The sequence below is a fragment of the Aristolochia californica genome, unplaced genomic scaffold (genome assembly GCF_029961685.1).
Source record: "Aristolochia californica isolate CCGP_79_NKW_82.1479 unplaced genomic scaffold, dmAriCali1.0.hap1 SCAF_6, whole genome shotgun sequence".
Lineage (NCBI taxonomy): Eukaryota > Viridiplantae > Streptophyta > Magnoliopsida > Piperales > Aristolochiaceae > Aristolochia > Aristolochia californica.
The window spans coordinates 9,652,122-9,665,092 of record NW_027182257.1 but is presented as its reverse complement, the minus strand read 5'-3'; the positions used below and the strand labels follow the sequence as shown (position 1 = coordinate 9,665,092).

The 12,971-nt window shown below is 41.5% G+C and overlaps 1 pseudogene; it reads right to left on the bottom strand.

Moving 5' to 3' along the window:
* Positions 1 to 9,822: 9,822 nt before the first annotated feature.
* Positions 9,823 to 11,608, bottom strand: LOC137935242 (protein KINESIN LIGHT CHAIN-RELATED 2-like; annotated as a pseudogene).
* Positions 11,609 to 12,971: the final 1,363 nt, after the last annotated feature.

Genomic DNA, 12,971 nt, shown 5'->3' with positions numbered 1-12,971 from the left:
TTCTAATTACTTTTATATGTAGGGGCATTATAGGGAATTATTTTAACCCTAACCTTAAAACTCCATGACGTGATATCTATTAAGGGAAAGGAATGAATGAATTAGGTAAGCTTTGAGATTTTAGAATAATCTAGTGTAAACAGGTTGAGATCACCTCTTGATCCCGAGTTTAGGGTTTACTCCAAAAATCCAACCTATCCTTCACCCTCCATTGCCATCCATCTTCATCTACCTTCATGCACCATCATCCATAGTTGGAAGAGAAGCTTCTGCTCCATTTCCAACCCCAAAGAGAGGTCTTCCCTCCTCCTCAGTGTCAACAACAAGTAGGGGTTCAATCCCTCTTGACGAGCAGCAGAAAGGAAGAGTTTATGGTTCTTCCACGTGAAGGACTAGTGCAACTCCTCTTGTTGGGGAATCATCAAAGTAACAGAGCAAGAACAGCCATGAACGTGAGCCAAGGCTGCCCCGTAAGCTAGGGCTTCAATCCTAGCACGAGCTGCACCAAATCTGGGTTGAAACCCTAATTTACGTGAGCAAGAACAGGTATTTCTTCCATTATCTCTCCACCTAAATTAATTCCATTGTAGCTATAACTTTAGCACTAGAGTGAGTTCATGAAAATGGAGACTGATCACTTGTGGAAGATTAGCCTAAGAAGGGATCTTTAACCCTCCTTACCGAGTCCAACAACTCAGTACATGTGCTGGATTCACAAATCCCACGCCGTGTTACTCGATCCATGACCCGGGACCGTAACAAGTCCTGAAAATCAACACTTCTATATCTTTTATATCCGATGTATATTATATTGAAGGGTTAATGTATGATTTATTAAGCATAAGCCAACTTTATGACAAAGGTAACATTGTATCCTTTGAAAATGATTAATGCATTATGAATAATGAAAATGATGAGATTGTGTTAAAGGGTTATAGGAACAAAAAAAATGTTTGTTGTCAATAATTTAGATTTACCCTTAACAACCTATATATTTGGCTGCTAACTTAGATGAGTCTTGGTTATGAAGTAAATGATTAGGACATAGACATGGATTATTTGAACAAATTGACAAATAAATTTTTTGGTGCGAGGAATATCTAATAAGAAATTTGTGAGGGAAAACCTTGTTAAGTTGTGGACCTTGTCTTAAGAAAAGTTAAGTCACAAGTGTTTCAAAGGACAATGAAATGAGAAAATGGTGTGCAAACTTCAAAAGAGCTTGTATGGTCTTAAACAATCTCCAAGACAGTGGTATAAGAAGTTTGACACTACTATCAAGTTTTCTCAAGATATCCAGGGAGGAGATTGGAAGATACATATTATGAGGATTGGCCAAGTGCAAGCTGAAAATTTGAGAGCTCATTGTTTCATTGAAGATCCAAGTATAGATTTTTTTTAATTTATCATTTATCGATATGTTATATAACAAGCTGAAGTTATAAACTCTAGCTTGACAGTCATGTTAGAAGATTTAATATGTGTTTACTGAGATTTCTAGAAAGCATTTTTTTATATAAAAAAAGGCATTAATGTCTTTTATCATAGTTAGAGCATGGACCCGAGCCTACATGAGTATGGAGAAGACCCACTCGCCCAAGAGGGGTGGCATGATTATAAATAAGGTGTCATCTCATAAAGATGGCACAAGGGTGTAATTAGTCAAGGTGAACATGCCTACTTATGTCCTTTCTCATGTAAAGCTTGTAGCCCTAAGGAAAATGTAGGTATTATAAATTCCTCTAACAAACTATAAACAGAGGCCCTTGTCTTGGGGTAGGCTCTCTCCCTTTTCTCTCTTTCTTGCTTCTTTACTCGAGTTCCCTCTCTTCTTCTCTTCTCTCCCCTTGTTTCTCTGCTTGAGGTTCTAATCATGGGGTCCTAAATTCAGCATAGTATCAGAGCAATGAATTTATGATCCCCACATCAAGTCGATGCTCTGAAGTTTCTATGATCAAAGCCACTCACACAAGGCTATTTGTGAAGCAAAATTGAAGCTTGTTGAGATTAGTTTATTGTTCTCGTTATTAATATCTATTGATGGCTTCTTGATCTTGGTTTTTTATCTTTGGACGATGGTTTAGAGGTTATCCCACTCATCCTATGAGAATATTGAGATTAATATCTCTCGTTTTGGAAGAAGCATTTAAAGGATACATTTTTAAGTCGGTTTGCAAGTTTTTTACTAAAATTGGTTATGTTGAGATTTTTTTTTGCATGAGAAGCTAATATTCCTGCATGAAAGCTTTGTCTATTGAAATTCATTATCTTACTTTATATGATCCAAGTTTGATATTTTTTTTATTTTAGAAGTTTTGAGGTAAAGCGTGATACTTCTTCCCTCCTCAGCGCTCCTTTGAAGAGCTATTTTTTGAAGAACCAAGATTTTTTTTATTCAAAACTATTGGTAAAGCCACAATTTTTTTTCTTCTCCTTGAATAGACTCCCATGTGAAGCTAAGGTTTGGATATCTATTTACACACAAAAAAGAAGAAGCAAGGAACAAGGAATTCAAGTTGTTCTCTTATCAATCTTCTCAAATCGAGCATGAAGGTTGGTCTTTCTGGTTTGCCGTGTATGAACAACAATGATTGATAATTTTTATTTTTAGAATTTCTCTCCTTTCTCTTCCTCCCACTTTAGAGATCCTAGAATATTTACTTTTCCAATAATTTCAAGGAAGAAAGGTAAGAAAAGTTATTTTTTGACTATTAAGTTTGGAGCCAGTCAAGGAAGGAAACTTCCTCTTTTAGAACCTCCTTTGGCCAGCCACGAACTTTGTGAGATTTTTTTGTTTTTTGAAAGATTGCAAGAATCTAATTTTATATCCTTGAGTATTAAGATCAAGGAAATATTTATTTTTTGGTAAATCGTGCCATACTACAAGGGAAAGTTGTTACAGTCCTGGATCTAACACAAGGATTCTTTGGGAGGAATCTGGGATCTGCCATGGATTACGGGTCTTCCAGGCATTACAGTAGGGATAGTAGGAAGACATGGGAAAGACGACGATCAATAGATGATGAGAGATTACGTGGGTTTTTGAGGAAACCCTAACCTTGAGATCAAGAAGGCGGATCTCAAGCCTCTTTACGCTAGATTTAACCTAATTCTTAATACTTCAATGCTTTTTTTTCTCATTACTCTTACCCCTTAAATAGGGTTCACCTTGTTAGGGTTTAATATAAAATATTACAAAAATACCCTGTAAATAAAATATTCCAAAAATACCCCTATAAATAAAATATTCCAAAAATACCCTTGTGGCCTAAACTAAAATAAAATAAAGTAAATTAAAGAAAAAACAATAAAATAATAATTTTATTGTGTTCATAACTTTACACCCCTCCTAGAAGAACGAGCTTGTCCTCAAGCTCGAAGGTAGTGCGAAAAGGCAGATTTATGTATACTTGCAGGACACTTTTCAAAGCTGGTGTTCATGAAGCTAGCAATTTTGTATCCAAGGCCATGTCCAATCCATGGACCTGTTGCAGTACACAATATAGAGCGGCATAATATTTCGCAGTTTGGAGCTATTGCTGGGGTGCCCCTAACTTCACTACAATAGCAGCAACAATATGAGAGAGCAGTCTCCGACTGTTAGGTTCTTCCCTTGCCATCAATCGAGTCGCCCTTCTTTCCTCTCTTCCCTCCATGGATGCTCTTGACACTAGAAGAGAATTCTTACTTCTGGAATGTGGAATGATGGAAATCAAAGAGAACGAAGGAGCTTTGAAGGAAGCTCAACCTGGACCTCAGAGGGAGAATCCGACCTAGAACTCTGAGGGAGAATCTAACCTGTTTAATCTAATTTTCTCAATACTTGATTTCTCCTTCCCTTGACATCCTCCTAAATAGGGTTGAGGACGGAATTACAAAGGTGACCCATAGGTCAAGTGGTTCATGCCAAATTACAACTGAACCAACCCAAATTAAACCAAACCAAACAAAGTAAACCAACCGAAATGAAATTACATGAAAAGTAAATTGACATAATTTAATTCCTATGCCTATGGATAACTCGTGATGCTATGAAGTCCATAACATCACTTCCCTCTTGGAGAAAGAGCTTGTCCTCAAGCTCGAAGTATGGGTAGAGGGTGCGAAAAGACGCTAATGGCTCCCATGTCGTGTCACTGGGGTCAGCATCTGCCCATTGCAGTAGGATCTCCCAATCACCCTGAATGCGGCAAGCCTGTAATACCTATGCTTGAGTAGAAAGGACACGTCCCTCATGTAGTGGGGGCAGCGGTGTGTGCAGCAAAGGCGAATCACCTTGGAAGGTCTTCAGTTGTGAGACATGAAACACGTTGTGAATTTTGGCCTCTGGCAGAAGCTGCAATCGGTAGGCCACTGTACCAATGCGATCCATAACCTGAAAGGGACCATAATATTTCGAAGAGAGCTTGTGGCATTTGGAGGCTGTCAGTGACAACTACCTATAGTGTTGGAGACGCAACCTAACATAATCTCCTAGAGAAAAGAAGACTTCCCGGTGTTTCTTGTCATAATACATTTTCATAGAATGTTGTGCCTCATGGAGATGAGTTCGTACCTCAGTGATGAAGGTGTCTCTTTCGGCTAATGCTTGGTCCAAAATGGTGACTTTAGAGGCCCCTGGTTCATATGATAAAAGGCTGGGCGGTTCTCTACCATATTCCACCTTGAATACGGTAGTGCCGAGTGCACTCTGGTAGGAGGTGTTGTAACAGAATTCAGCCCAGGCGAGCCACTTAACCCACCTCTTAGGTGAGTCCCCCACGAAACAAGGAAGATACATTTCAATTGTTCTATTGACGACCTCTGTCTGACCATCAGTCTGCGGATGGTAGGCTGAAGAGAAGGCTAACGTTGTGCCCTATAGCTGGAAGAGTTCTTTCCAGAAGGTACTTGTAAAGATTGCATCCCTATCACTGGTAATGGAATTAGGCATCCCATGTAAGCGGACAATGTTATCCATAAAGAGTTGAGTGACCTGAGCTGCAATGTAAGCATGCGCCAGTGGGATGAAGTGCCCATATTTTGAGAGATGATCCACCACTACAAAGATAACGGATTTGCCCGACGAAGAGGGAAGTCCATCTATGAAGTCCATAGAAATATTAGACCAGACCTGTGATGGTAGCTAAAGTGGTTGGAGCAACCCAGCTGGACTTAATGTTTCAACTTTATTCCATTGACAAGTCTGACAAGCCGCCACATAATTCGCTATATTGCGCTTCATGCCCCTCCAATAAAACTCCCTACTGATCCAGAAATATGTTTTTTGTCGGCCCTCATGTGTGCTATCATGGAAGGAGGCTAAAATGATGTGAATCAGAGGGGACGTGTGGTGTAGAAAAATTCTGTTTTTTTAGAGGACTAGTTTGTCCTTAACCCTCCAATTGTTTGCCGCTGTCCCCTACTGGATGTCATGACATAAAGATATAATTTCCGGGTATTGTTGTGCCTCTTCCCGTATAGAATCCAACAAGAGAGCTCTGGGCTGACTGATGCCATGTAATTGCGGCTCTGGAATGTCCCGGCAAGATAATGCATCAGCCCCTACATTCAAACTCCCCTGTTTATACTCGACAGTAAAGTCAAACCCCATAAGTTTACTTAACCAATGCTGTTGTGGTGAGGTAGTGAGGCACTGCTCAAGCAGATACTTGAGACAGCAATGATCAGTGCGAATAAAAAATGAACATCCCTATAGATAAGGGCGCCAATGCTATATAGCTTTCGCCAATCCGATCAATTCCCTCTCATAAGCTGCTAACTTGTGGTGGTGTTGTCCAAGTTGGCGACTAAAATAAGCAATTGGGTGGCCCTGTTGGTGTAACACTGCACCAATGCCGTCCCCCAAAGCATCACATTCCACTACAAAAGACTCCTCAAATTTGGGTAGCTGAAAAACTAGGTCGGATGATAAGGCCTCTTTCAAGTGCTGAAAGGAATGAGCCGCTATCTCTGACCAGGTAAAGGCATTTTTCTTGAGGAGGTTGTTGAGCGGAGCTGCAATCTGGCCATAGCTACGAATAAATTTTCTATAATACCCAGCTAGGCCACAAAATGCCCTTAAGGCTGTAATGGATGTAGGAGTAAGCCAATTTGTAACCGCCTGTATCTTACTCTGGTCTACTTTCACCCCCACTGCTGAAATAACGTGACCCAAGTATGCCACTTCTGACGTGCCCATAGAACATTTGGAGCAAATTAAAACCAAATGATGTGAATGGATAAGAGAAAATACCTAGTGAAGGTGCTGAAGATGCTCTTCCCAACTGTTGCTATAGACCAAAGTATCGTCGAAAAATACCAATACGCATTTTCTCAAGAGAGAGGAAAATACCTCATTCATGAGGGCCTTGTGGGTGGAAGGCCCATTTGAGAGACCAAATGGTATTACGAGGAACTCGAATTACGAGGAACTCGAAATGGCCGTAATGCGTGCGGAATGCTATTTTCTCCACATCCGATGGATGAACTTGGATTTGATGATAGCCAAATTTCAAATCGAGTTTAGTAAAAATAGTAGCTCCATGTAGCTCATCTAGCAACTCGTCCACCACTGGGATGGGAAATTTATCTTTAATAGTATGGGCATTGAGTTGCCAATAATCCTCACAAAACCTCCATGACTTATCATGCTTACGGACCAGTAATACCGGTGAGGAAAAAGGAGACCTGCTGGGCTGAATAATACCCTATGCTAGCATCTTCTGGCACTGCCTTTCAATCTCATCCTTTTATAAGTGGGGGTAACGATACAGACGTACCACTACAGGCTCTGTACCCATTTTCAAATGGATACGGTGATCACATTGTCTAATTGGCGGTAAAGCAGTAGGGTCCTGAAAGATATCCTCAAATTCTATAAGTAAGTGAGATAACTTACAGTTGGCCATGGACTGGACCTGGACAACCTGTAGTGTGCAGGGCACTGGTGCTTGTGTGCCATGCAATATAATCTGATGTTGATCCTCTGTAAAAGACATGGTCAGAGCTTGGAAATCCCATAGTATTGGCCCCAACAATTGTAGCCATTTAATTCCTAGTATCAAATCGAATCCTGACAGTGGAATCACCATAAATCTGCAATAAATGCATGTCCCTCAATATCAAAGTGTGTGGCTGGAGATATGCCCACACTAGTAATTTTAGCCCAATTGGCTACAGATACAGAAAGACCAGTTTGTTGTTTGACTACTAACCCAAGTTGTTCTGCGGTCGGCTGACTGATGAAATTATTTGTACTGCCCGAGTCCACTAAAGCCAATAACTGTAGATGATGTAACTGGGCTTTAACCTGCATTCTTCTTGAATTGTGTAGACCAGTCATGGCATGAAGAGAAATCTCTGGACCCTCTTGGTCTGTTTCCACAATCTCCTCCTCAGGTCGTATGTCGTCTCCACCCTCCCACAGACATATATTGAATAATCGTTTGTAGTGGTGTCCAATGACATATTGTTCATCACAGTTAAAACAGAGGCCCTTGGCCTTTCTCTGATCCATTTCCTATCTGGTGATTTTTTTTAAGTAAGGACCAGGTGGAGCTGAATTAGAGATGTCTGGGCGTGGGGCTGCACTGTCTCTAGACCATGGAGGTCCATAGTAAGGGGTTGGCGCTGACCAGTGACTCCTTTAGAACACGCTGCTTGTGCTCAATTTCCCTGGCTAAATTCGTAGCGGGGTCAAAATCTGTAGGACCATGTAATTCAACTTCCAGTCTCAGAGCTTCTGTCAAACCCGCAGTAAAAATATGAACATACTGTGTGTGACTGACAAATTGGTTTGCTCGGGCTAACCTCTCCTGGAAGGTCTTTTGGTATACCTCTAGTGATCCAGTTTGTTTGTAATTGATTAATTCACCAAATGGATTGCTACTAGCTGGAGGACCAAATCTCATCATGCAAGATTGCCTAAAGGTTGCCCAATCCTCAACCAATTGGTCATTTCAAAATTGGTGGTACCATAGAAGCACTTCATCGAGCATGTGGTAGGCGGCCAAACAAACTTTTTCATCCGCAGGTGTTTTTTGATGATAAAAGAATTGATCACACTTGGCTAACCAAATCAAAGGGTCCTTAGACCCATCATACGTAGGAAAGTCAAGTTTTAAATACCTGGGAACTGTATTTGGTCCTTGAATGGCAGGCCCCAGATGGGGATGGTGTTGACGCATTGGTGGTTGTGGGGGAGGTGGTGGGTAGAATTGATGTGGTCGGCCGGTGGAGAGTAGACAACCGGTGGTTGTGCTCGTGTACCATTGTCCTCTTGTCACCGGAGGAGAGCTTGGATGGCAGCATCCATTGATTTTATGGCTTCACGCAAGTCAGTTGTTGTCTGACGCATCTCTTCCAGGGATTGAGCCTGAAGGTCTGTCCTCTGCCTATTATCTTCCACTAATTGCCTCAAATCTTCAGGGGAAGAGGAATCCCAAGGGTGGACCTGTCTGATACCAAGATGTTAGGTTCTTCCCTTGCCATGGATCGAGTCACCTTCTTTCCTCTCTTCCCTCTCTTCCCTCCATGGATGCTCTTGACATTGGAAGAGAATTCTTGTTTTTGAAATGTGTAATGATGGAAATCACAGAGAACGAAGGAGCTTTGAAGGAAGCTCAACCTAGACCTCTGAGGGAGAATCCGACCAAGACCTCTGAGGGAGAATCTGACTTGTTTAATCTAATTTTCTCAATACTTGATTTCTCCTTCCCTTGACGTCCCCCTAAATAGGGTTGAGGACGGAATTACAAAGGTGACCCATAGGTCAAGTGGTTCACGCCAAATTAAAACTAAACCAATCCAAAGTAAACCAAACCAAACAAAGTAAACCAACTAAAATGAAATTACATGAAAAGTAAATTGACATAATTTAATTCCTATGCCTATGGATAACTCGAGATGCTATGGAGTCCATAACATAAAACATAAGTACTTAACCCAAGACCATAACATCACACCCCACCTTCGCGAGCCGACGACCACGACGACGCAACGACACTGGCCCAACCCGATGGCCTACTCTAGCAGCGGCTTACTCCTAGTGCCCCTTCGTAGTTCTCCAAGTCGCCCCCTCCGCTAGGTCGCCCCTTCTGAACCTACCAGTAATTTTAATCCAGCCTTTGCGCGCCCCAGGACTCGAACTCGCGACGTGGAAGCCCGCTCTGATACCAAATGTTAAGCACCTAGCCAATACTACCCAAAAGACTGGCCTGTTAGGAGTGGAAGACTTAAGTACTTAACCCAGGACCATAACACCGACCCGCAAGTGACTTCACTAAATGTCCCACATAAACCAATAGCATCCTTGTAGCTGGCAAACAGAATCTTAAAGAAGGTGCGGCCTCCTATGCATGACAGCGCTACTATCTTCCCTGTAGGGATAAAGACACAAGCAGTGCCAATATTGAAGGACACTGCTACTGGATTGCCTCCAATTGCTCCAAGATAATCATTTTTGTTCACAGGGTTCTTTATGAAGGCTCCCCATCCTGCAACATCAGATTTTCCTAATAGAATTCTCTATTGTTTCTTTAAGAGACGCTTCATATTTCCACATTGGTAGCCATCCCCTCGTGCCAGCGGCTCACCGAGCTAACCACCTCCACAACTAACCCAACAGTTCCTAAAAACACCAAGGTCACATTCCCATCCTGCTGCAAAGCATGGACACTGCTGACTGCTGCATTGTCTCTTAGAACAATGGCATCCTTTCAATCTGTTGTTGCAGCTCTTTGAACACCCACAATACTTAACGTAGCAAGTATCATTATGAAGACATGGACATTGTTTTCCACACATCAATTGACTGCCACATGGTGTGAACTGCTTACAAGACTATTGTTTTCCATCAGCTATTCCTTTGCGTATGGACATATGATCAGTTGACTTTCCAGTGTATGTGATTATACGTGTTCTACCCCTTCTGCGAAAGAATCTTGTTCTTGTTGGTATTCCTTGTTCCATATACTCTAGTTCATTTTTTTCTTTATCGTCCAACGTTAAGCTAGGCAATGTGGAAGTTCTATTTGAAGCAGTGTCTGCATCATTAAACTTGTAACTGAAGAAATCCATGCAGCTCTTCAAGCCAGGTAGTAAGTTCCCAGCTATAAGGTAACTATTTCTTCCAACAATCTCAATTCCTTTCATGTATAACTCCTTCTCAATAGGAGACCAACTGTTTTCAGCAACATCTGCTTCTAATTCTCCCTTGCTTGAATAGAAACTTTGCATTGTAATAGGAACTTCAATCCCAATGTTTGGGTGGACTTCTGATGTACTTTCAGCCATTTTGCCCTCGACAAGGTCAAATGTTGCCTCTGGCCTGTCCACTTTTTTCTGTTTGTTAGTTATTGAAGTAATGGATGCTTCATTAGTGGCCAACACGCTATAGTTTATGGCGTTGTGCTTCCCCATATTTTCAGGACTTGTTATCTCTTCAATAATTGTAGTTACATCCTTTTCTATGGAAGCCATATTGCCTATTACATCAAACTGAAGTGCTTGGAGGGCCTCAACAACATAATGGCAAGTCTCCCCCACAATTAGATCCGTTTATCCCAATACTTGCTTCTGGATTTTCAGGCCCATCTTGTAACACTGTATGAAATTTTCAAGTTGGCCAACCATTGCATGAGTATCACCCCATTGCATATGGCCAGTAAATTTGCCAAGAGCATGCTCCTGACCTTCATGTCCTGACCTTCATGCAAATTGGGAATTTCAATTGAGTGCTCAAGATAGGGGATAGCCTGAATAGACTATCCCAAGCTGCTGTATAGTGCTGCTACCACATGCAAACACATCACCAGCTCTAAGCTTGGTTTCCCATCAACACATTTTTCAGAATATTAGCTGCTCGAAGAGCAAAATTCAGAGCCTTCTGTGGATTATCTCTTGAGGAGATCAAATCTCTTGCATGCTTGAGTAGGAAAGGTCCAAGATCTGGGTTGTTGAGTGCTACTTCAGCTGGATCCGCAATTCCATTGTATAATTTTGATGCTCCTAAGGTAACATTCTTTTCTTTGTTGTTGGAAGCAGCACTAAAACTCAATTTTCTTACGTTTTTATCAGTCTTTACCTCTGTAGGAGGCTTTATATTGGACCCTTTACTCGTTATACCAGATTATACTGACGGCTCAGCATCCAACTGCAGCTGAGATGGTTCTCTTGAGTGTCCAAAAGAAATGGACTTATGACCAGAAGAGTGGGTCTGCTCGGACTTTGCACTTGGAGAGCCATTTTCCTCTTTAGAAGCTGCATTCTTTTCAACGGGCTCCTCTTTCTCTGACTCCTCTTCCATTATCTCTAACACCCACCTATCTCCACCAAAAAGATGGCATAACTCAGAATCAATCCTTGAGTCATCACCCTCACATCTAAAACTTGGCCTTGATGGGGACCCATCAGCAGAGGTGTGCATGTCACAGACGATATCATACAACCGTTCAATTGAGGTATCCACACAATCTTCTTCAGGAAGATTAATAGCCTCGCTTCGAGGGTTGTGAGGACTAAGAGTACTCTTTGTCAACTTATTTACAGAAGAATTTTCCTTGAGGGTGGGGCTCACTGCATGTACAACCCCATCTTCATTTTTACCATCCATGAAAATTCCAGGCATTTTACACGCATAGTGACTGTGCTCATCAACAGCAAAATATAGCCCCCCAAAAAAAAAATTTCAGTAGTCCCTATAAAATTTTTCCTATGAATCCCGGCATCCCCAGAAAAATTTCCTCTCAAAATACATACACCCAAGCCCGAATACCTTCAATTGGGTACTGCTTCTCTGCTTCACGGAACAGAGAACCTCCTGGCCAAACATTCAAGCAACGGTGCTGCTGCTCAGCCCCTGGTAGCTCCTTCACCCCCATGGAAAAATATTTTATACATATCGAATGAGGCCAAGTTAGAAGCTTACCCCAAAAAACGTTGATGGTGGTTCCCCGTTGGATTGCCGAGGGCGAGGTGGAGCAAAATTTGTCCGACGGAGCCGACGGAGTTGCCCCCTTCTTTGCTAGCGAACAACAGCCCTTGGAGGCATCACCCCCAAATCGTCCAGTGTCGACGATTTCAGAATTTCCCCTGTTCGGATTTGTATTACCTCCCTGCTGTTCGGCTTTGGATTTCCTTGCGTCTTCAGTTCGAAAAGACGTATGGCGTCCATTGGCAAAGGATTTGATGCCGAATCCCATTATGGATTGTCCGACGAAGGGTGTGCTGTATACCCTTCAATTTTTGGAATTTTTGAATCCCAAAATTCGGAAGTCGCCGTCGCTGAAGAAACAGAGAGGTCTCTAATTGGTTGCTTCTCCTGCCTGTCTGAGCCAGCGTCGACTGTGGTAGCCCTCTTAATTGTAGAAACTTCAATTGCAACAATTTCAATGGAAGATTCATACGATGCATGTATTTTTCCCATATCTTTGCATACCTTTTCCATTAAATAGTATACCTGGTCCAGAATAATCCATCCTTTTGGGGAAAATGAATAGCCCATTGTGTTCCTGCTCTGATACCAGTTGTTACGGTCCCAGATCTGACACAAGGATTCTTTGGGAGGATCTGGGATCTACCATGGGTTTTGGTCTTCCAGGCATTACCGTAGGGATAGTAGGAAGACATGGGAAAGACGAAGATCAATGCAGGATGAGAGAATACGTGGGTTTTTTAGGAAACCCTAACCTTGAGATCAAGGAGGATCTCAAGCCTCTTTACGCTTGATTTAACCTAATTCTTAATACTTCAATGTTTTTATTTCTCATTACTCTTACCCCTTAAATAGGGTTCACCCTGTTAGGGTTTAATATAAAATATTACAAAAATACCCCTATAAATAAAATATTCCAAAAATACCCATGTAAATAAAATATTCCAAAAATACCCCTATAAATAAAATATTCCAAAAATACCCATGTGGCCTAAACTGAAATAAAATAAATTAAATTAAATAAAAACAATAAAATAATAATATTATTGTGTTCATA